Below are 8,621 nucleotides of genomic sequence, written 5' to 3' on the forward strand. Positions count from 1 at the left end.
TATAAAGCAATGTATATATATATAAACAATATATCTCTATGAAGAACAATATATTTGATATAGTAGGGAGTAAATAGGCAATCGGCTGATTTCTTGCGTCATATCCGTGTATGCATGTATATGTTGGTGGGAACGTAAATCCACAATCCAATATACACTCACATATATATATAATCCTAAATAAAAAATACATATTGACCTTTCATCCGACCCTGACATAAATATGTCTCCTGCAAGAAAGTGATAAAAAGGGATCGCAGCAGGTCAATTGGTTCCTTTTTTTTTTCTTGACCCTTCAGGGTGGATTTTCACTTTTCTACGAAAAGGTTTTCTTGTGATATACTTACTCCTTGTAAAATTCTGTATTATATTTTATATTATAAAATTAAATTTCTGTACATAAGTCCGAGTTAATTTAAAATTAATTAAAAAAGAATTGGAGTAAAAAATCCTTTTAAATGATATGCAACACCATAATAAAATTTTGGATATTTTTTTTTTAAATAATTATTTGTTCTTCATCATTAATTTTAAATTAATTACAAAATAATTATAATAAAATACATTTTTAAATGAACTGCAGCACCATGAATATAATTTTTGTAAATAAGCATTTTATTTTTTGTTAATCAATTTTATTTATTTTTTCACGATCCTGAATCTTATTTATTTTTTCACGATCCTGAATCTTAGACAGGTATCTTAAGTGGACAGTTGAATTTGTAGGGAATTAGGCAAACGGCGTATAAGCACCAGAAAAATTTTAGTAGTATGTAATTAGGCAAACGGCGTACGACGTAAATTTAGTGGCGCCATCTATGGGTCAAGTTTGTGTAAAATTGGGCAGCGCCATCTACCGTAATATTTTATACGCCCTCTATTGGCATAAAAGCAAACGATCATGCCAAAAATTATACTTGCCAGGATCATCGCCGTCTATGTTTTCTATATTTTCTGATATCTTGTCTATGTTTTCTATATTTTCTGATATCTTGCATTGGGTCCCATTAAGGGAAATATGCATGTAAAGAAAAGATCATGTAAAAATGAAACTTGCTAGGATCATCGTTTGCCTAATTACATACTACTAAAATTTTTCTGGTGCTTATACGCCGTTTGCCTAATTCCCTACAAATTCAACTGTCCACTTAAGATACCTGTCTAAGATTCAGGATCGTGAAAAAATAAATAAGATTCAGGATCGTGAAAAAATAAATAAAATTAGTAGGGAGTAAATAGGCAATCGGCTGATTTCTTGCGTCATATCCGTGTATGCATGTATATGTTGGTGGGAACGTAAATCCACAATCCAATATACACTCACATATATATATAATCCTAAATAAAAAATACATATTGACCTTTCATCCGACCCTGACATAAATATGTCTCCTGCAAGAAAGTGATAAAAAGGGATCGCAGCAGGTCAATTGGTTCCTTTTTTTTTTCTTGACCCTTCAGGGTGGATTTTCACTTTTCTACGAAAAGGTTTTCTTGTGATATACTTACTCCTTGTAAAATTCTGTATTATATTTTATATTATAAAATTAAATTTCTGTACATAAGTCCGAGTTAATTTAAAATTAATTAAAAAAGAATTGGAGTAAAAAATCCTTTTAAATGATATGCAACACCATAATAAAATTTTGGATATTTTTTTTTTAAATAATTATTTGTTCTTCATCATTAATTTTAAATTAATTACAAAATAATTATAATAAAATACATTTTTAAATGAACTGCAGCACCATGAATATAATTTTTGTAAATAAGCATTTTATTTTTTGTTAATCAATTTTATTTATTTTTTCACGATCCTGAATCTTATTTATTTTTTCACGATCCTGAATCTTAGACAGGTATCTTAAGTGGACAGTTGAATTTGTAGGGAATTAGGCAAACGGCGTATAAGCACCAGAAAAATTTTAGTAGTATGTAATTAGGCAAACGGCGTACGACGTAAATTTAGTGGCGCCATCTATGGGTCAAGTTTGTGTAAAATTGGGCAGCGCCATCTACCGTAATATTTTATACGCCCTCTATTGGCATAAAAGCAAACGATCATGCCAAAAATTATACTTGCCAGGATCATCGCCGTCTATGTTTTCTATATTTTCTGATATCTTGTCTATGTTTTCTATATTTTCTGATATCTTGCATTGGGTCCCATTAAGGGAAATATGCATGTAAAGAAAAGATCATGTAAAAATGAAACTTGCTAGGATCATCGTTTGCCTAATTACATACTACTAAAATTTTTCTGGTGCTTATACGCCGTTTGCCTAATTCCCTACAAATTCAACTGTCCACTTAAGATACCTGTCTAAGATTCAGGATCGTGAAAAAATAAATAAGATTCAGGATCGTGAAAAAATAAATAAAATTGATTAACAAAAAATAAAATGCTTATTTACAAAAATTATATTCATGGTGCTGCAGTTCATTTAAAAATGTATTTTATTATAATTATTTTGTAATTAATTTAAAATTAATGATGAAGAACAAATAATTATTTAAAAAAAAAATATCCAAAATTTTATTATGGTGTTGCATATCATTTAAAAGGATTTTTTACTCCAATTCTTTTTTAATTAATTTTAAATTAACTCGGACTTATGTACAGAAATTTAATTTTATAATATAAAATATAATACAGAATTTTACAAGGAGTAAGTATATCACAAGAAAACCTTTTCGTAGAAAAGTGAAAATCCACCCTGAAGGGTCAAGAAAAAAAAAAGGAACCAATTGACCTGCTGCGATCCCTTTTTATCACTTTCTTGCAGGAGACATATTTATGTCAGGGTCGGATGAAAGGTCAATATGTATTTTTTATTTAGGATTATATATATATGTGAGTGTATATTGGATTGTGGATTTACGTTCCCACCAACATATACATGCATACACGGATATGACGCAAGAAATCAGCCGATTGCCTATTTACTCCCTACTGTAGGCTCTAGGCTCTAAGCGTTATCTTTTCTTTCGAGTCTTCTGATTGGTTTTCCCGATTCATTAACCGGAAAAATGTGGGGAAAATTGGGGTGGTTTTCATGCGTTAACTCATGTACATGTATTGATGATACCAATACATTCAAACACAAGTACCTGTTTTCCGTTTTCGAGGATCAATAGGTTTTGAGGTTTATGCTAAGAATCAAATTTTTAGTATAAATCTTGCCTTGCCGGTTAAAGCAATTTTTACGCTTTTTCTTTTTACAAAAAAATAAAAACAAAAACCTAAATCATAAAAATGGAGTCGAAAGTTGCGTGTGACTTGTGCTCTAAAGTTATTAGTGTGAATGAGTTTATAACTCATTATGATCGATGTGAAGGACCTCGAAATGCCTTCTCGGAGATGAAGAAGAAATCTCAGGCCAACGGTTTGGCGAAAGCTTTGTATCGTTCGCGAACAACGGTGACCAAAAAGCAGGAGGAAAATCAACAACCAAAAATTCAAGGAATCAGGAACCAAGGAACTACATCAAAACATAGTATTTTCAACGTATCATCAGCGGTCAAACGGAAGGCTGGTGTGTCCAAGGAAACTAGCCCTCAAGAGGGGCAACCCATGGATATTGAAGAACAGCCATCAACATCAAAAAGGGCTAGACTAGACCGCATAATTGCTGAGAAGAATATTTGTCCCGATTGTAAGCAAAATTGTGCTTTCGTTGAGGAAAGAATTCATTTACATTCTCCAAATCATAGAGCAGCATTAAGGAAACTTGTGTGGCAAAATGCTAACATTTTTCCTATAACCCAAAGTGATACTTTTTACACAAAAAAGTATAAAGTTTCGGAGTGCGCGATCTAGATTTAAAAGAATTTTACATTGGATGTAAAAATAATCTATAAACATTATAAAATATGCACTTAGCGAATTAAGAGCTATAAAAGTGCGTCTATCAGTTCATGGAAAATATGTAAAACCGACTGAAGAAACTGATAAGATGCAAGAGGAAACAAAACATTTCTCGACAAACTATAAAGCAATTTACGTCAGCTCATATAATGACGTCGAATACATTTTAAATGACGATAACGAAATGTTAATTGCAAAAGCCGATGAACTCCAGGAGAGGGATTCTGGATGGGTAGGGAGGAAAAGAAACTAACAAGGATTTTTCTTAGTAGCGGCGAGCGAAAAGAAATCAGTTCAGCACTAAGTCACTTGTATATATGGCAAATGTGAGATGCAGTGTATGGAGCGTCAATATTCTAGTATGAGAATTAACGATTTAAGTCCTTCTTAAATGAGGCCATTTACCCATAGAGGGTGCCAGGCCCGTATAACGTTAATGATTACTAGATGATGTTTCCAAAGATCGTGTTGCTTGATAGTGCAGCACTAAGTGGGTGGTAAACTCCATCTAAAACTAAATATAAACATGAGACCGATAGTAAACAAGTACCGTGAGGGAAAGTTGAAAAGAACTCTGAATAGAGAGTTAAATAGTACGTGAAACTGCTTAGAGGTTAAGCCCGATGAACCTGAATATCCATTATGGAAAATTCATCATAAAGTTATAATATTTAAATAATATTATAGAAATAGTGTGCATTTTTTCCATATAAGGACATTGTAATCTATTAACATATAATTTATCATAAAATATGACTTATAGTTTATTCAAATTATTATGCTTGCATTTTAACATAGGATAAATGTCATTATTTGATAAAGTGTTGATAGATTAATAAGAATACAGTGCGTTAATTTTTCGGAATTATTAATGGCATAATTGTCATTGATTTTGCTGTTTTTTATATGCACTTGTATGGTTATTAATGCGAAAGATTCAGGATACCTTCGGGACCCGTCTTGAAACACGGACCAAGGAGTCTAACATATGTGCAAGTTATTGGGATATAAAACCTAATAGCGTAATTAACTTGACTATTAATGGGATTAGTTTTTTAACTATTTTATAGTTAATTAACACAATCCCGGGGCGTTCTATATAGTTATGTATAATAATATTTATATTATTTATGCCTCTAACTGGAACGTACCTTGAGCAGATATGCTGTGACCCGAAAGATGGTGAACTATACTTGATCAGGTTGAAGTCAGGGAAACCCTGATGGAAGACCGAAACAGTTCTGACGTGCAAATCGATTGTCAGAATTGAGTATAGGGGCGAAAGACCAATCGAACCATCTAGTAGCTGGTTCCTTCCGAAGTTTCCCTCAGGATAGCTGGTGCATTTTAATGTTATATAAAATAATCTTATCTGGTAAAGCGAATGATTAGAGGCCTTAGGGTCGAAACGATCTTAACCTATTCTCAAACTTTAAATGGGTAAGAACCTTAACTTTCTTGATATGAAGTTTAAGGTTATGATATAATGTGCCCAGTGGGCCACTTTTGGTAAGCAGAACTGGCGCTGTGGGATGAACCAAACGTAATGTTACGGTGCCCAAATTAACAACTCATGCAGAAACCATGAAAGGCGTTGGTTGCTTAAAACAGCAGGACGGTGATCATGGAAGTCGAAATCCGCTAAGGAGTGTGTAACAACTCACCTGCCGAAGCAACTAGCCCTTAAAATGGATGGCGCTTAAGTTGTATACCTATACATTACCGCTAAAGTAGATGATTTATATTACTTGTAATATAAATTTTGAAACTTTAGTGAGTAGGAAGGTACAATGGTATGCGTAGAAGTGTTTGGCGTAAGCCTGCATGGAGCTGCTATTGGTACAGATCTTGGTGGTAGTAGCAAATAATCGAATGAGACCTTGGAGGACTGAAGTGGAGAAGGGTTTCGTGTGAACAGTGGTTGATCACGAGTTAGTCGGTCCTAAGTTCAAGGCGAAAGCCGAAAATTTTCAAGTAAAAATAAATATTACAATTATTGTGAAAATTATATACTTGAATAATTTTGAACGAAAGGGAATACGGTTCCAATTCCGTAACCTGTTGAGTATCCGTTTGTTATTAAATATGGGCCTCGTGCTCATCCTGGCAACAGGAACGACCATAAAGAAGCCGTCGAGAGATATCGGAAGAGTTTTCTTTTCTGTTTTATAGTCGTACTACCATGGAAGTCTTTCGCAGAGAGATATGGTAGATGGGCTAGAAGAGCATGACATATACTGTTGTGTCGATATTTTCTCCTCGGACCTTGAAAATTTATGGTGGGGATACGCAAACTTCTCAACAGGCCGTACCAATATCCGCAGCTGGTCTCCAAGGTGAAGAGTCTCTAGTCGATAGAATAATGTAGGTAAGGGAAGTCGGCAAATTAGATCCGTAACTTCGGGATAAGGATTGGCTCTGAAGATTGAGATAGTCGGGCTTGATTGGGAAACAATAATATGGTTTATGTGCTCGTTCTGGGTAAATAGAGTTATAATCATTTATGGTTGTAACTTGTTCCCCGGATAGTTTAGTTACGTATCCAATTGTGGAACTTTCTTGCTAAAATTTTGAGAATACTAGTTGCGGCAAACCAATTAGTTCTTATTAATTATAACGATTATCAATTAACAATCAATTCAGAACTGGCACGGACTTGGGGAATCCGACTGTCTAATTAAAACAAAGCATTGTGATGGCCCTAGCGGGTGTTGACACAATGTGATTTCTGCCCAGTGCTCTGAATGTCAAAGTGAAGAAATTCAAGTAAGCGCGGGTCAACGGCGGGAGTAACTATGACTCTCTTAAGGTAGCCAAATGCCTCGTCATCTAATTAGTGACGCGCATGAATGGATTAACGAGATTCCTTCTGTCCCTATCTACTATCTAGCGAAACCACAGCCAAGGGAACGGGCTTGGAATAATTAGCGGGGAAAGAAGACCCTTTTGAGCTTGACTCTAATCTGGCAGTGTAAGGAGACATAAGAGGTGTAGAATAAGTGGGAGATATTAGACTTCGGTTTGGTATCGACAATGAAATACCACTACTCTTATTGTTTCCTTACTTACTTGATTAAATGGAACGTGTATCATTTCCTAGCCATTATACGGATATATTTATTATATCTTATGGTATTGGGTTTTGATGCAAGCTTCTTGATCAAAGTATCACGAGTTTGTTATATAATCGCAAACAAATTCTTTAATGAGAGATGCATTCATGTATTATCGATTTGAAAATTTGGTATAACTCCAATTACTCAGGTATGATCCAATTCAAGGACATTGCCAGGTAGGGAGTTTGACTGGGGCGGTACATCTCTCAAATAATAACGGAGGTGTCCCAAGGCCAGCTCAGTGCGGACAGAAACCACACATAGAGCAAAAGGGCAAATGCTGACTTGATCTCGGTGTTCAGTACACACAGGGACAGCAAAAGCTCGGCCTATCGATCCTTTTGGTTTAAAGAGTTTTTAACAAGAGGTGTCAGAAAAGTTACCATAGGGATAACTGGCTTGTGGCGGCCAAGCGTTCATAGCGACGTCGCTTTTTGATCCTTCGATGTCGGCTCTTCCTATCATTGTGAAGCAAAATTCACCAAGCGTTGGATTGTTCACCCATGCAAGGGAACGTGAGCTGGGTTTAGACCGTCGTGAGACAGGTTAGTTTTACCCTACTAATGACAAAACGTTGTTGCGACAGCATTCCTGCGTAGTACGAGAGGAACCGCAGGTACGGACCAATGGCACAATACTTGTTCGAGCGAACAGTGGTATGACGCTACGTCCGTTGGATTATGCCTGAACGCCTCTAAGGTCGTATCCGTGCTGGACTGCAATGATAAATAAGGGGCAATTTGCATTGTATGGCTTCTAAACCATTTAAAGTTTATTATTTATATTTTAAACGACAATGGATGTGATGCCAATGTAATTTGTAACATAGTAAATTGGGAGGATCTTTGATCACCTGATGCCATGCTAGTTACATATGAAAACATTATTTAATACAATGACAAAGCCTAGAATCAATTGTAAACGACTTTTGTAACGGGCAAGGTGTTGTAAGTGGTTGAGCAGCTGCCATACTGCGATCCACTGAAGCTTATCCTTTGCTTGATGATTCGAAATATAAAAAAAATGTAAATATGCATGTGTAAATATGTATATTTAGTATAAAAAATCTTTATATGCTATATCTAAGAAAGCATATAAGGATTTATCACGGGTTGTCCACGTTTCCCTACTAATTGTGGCCTACTAACTGTTTCGTCATCTTATTAGTGACGTGAAAAATGAAAATAATATTTTTCATTTATATTGTTATAAGTCTTAAACCTTAAGACGGCGGGAGTTGAATTACTTTCGTTTAGGTAGCCAAATGCCTCGTCATCTTATTAGTGACGTGAAAAATGAAAATAATATTTTTCATTTATATTGTTATAAGTCTTAAACCTTATAACGGCGGAAGATGAATTACTTTCTTTTAGGTAGCCAAATGCCTCGTCATCTTATTAGTGACGTGAAAAATGAAAATAATATTTTTCATTTATATTGTTATAAGTCTTAAACTTTAAGACGGCGGGAGTTGAATTACTTTCGCATAGGTAGCCAAATGCCTCGTCATCTTATTAGTGACGCGCATGATTCAATTCAAGAGATTCCTTCTGTCCCTATTTAAAACCTCACGGATATTAAAAATATTAAACATATATTGTTATAAGTCTTAAACCTTAAGACGGCGGGAGTTGAAT

General features: G+C 34.7%; 1 non-coding gene across 1 annotated transcript; it reads left to right on the top strand.

The window, feature by feature from the left end:
* Positions 1-4,053: 4,053 nt before the first annotated feature.
* LOC138927339 (large subunit ribosomal RNA) lies at positions 4,054-7,995 on the top strand. The gene has a single exon (XR_011443855.1). It is a non-coding gene; the product is annotated as a large subunit ribosomal RNA (ribosomal RNA).
* The last annotated feature ends 626 nt before the right edge of the window (positions 7,996-8,621 follow it).

This window comes from Drosophila bipectinata, unplaced genomic scaffold, assembly GCF_030179905.1.
Source record: "Drosophila bipectinata strain 14024-0381.07 unplaced genomic scaffold, DbipHiC1v2 scaffold_221, whole genome shotgun sequence".
Lineage (NCBI taxonomy): Eukaryota > Metazoa > Arthropoda > Insecta > Diptera > Drosophilidae > Drosophila > Drosophila bipectinata.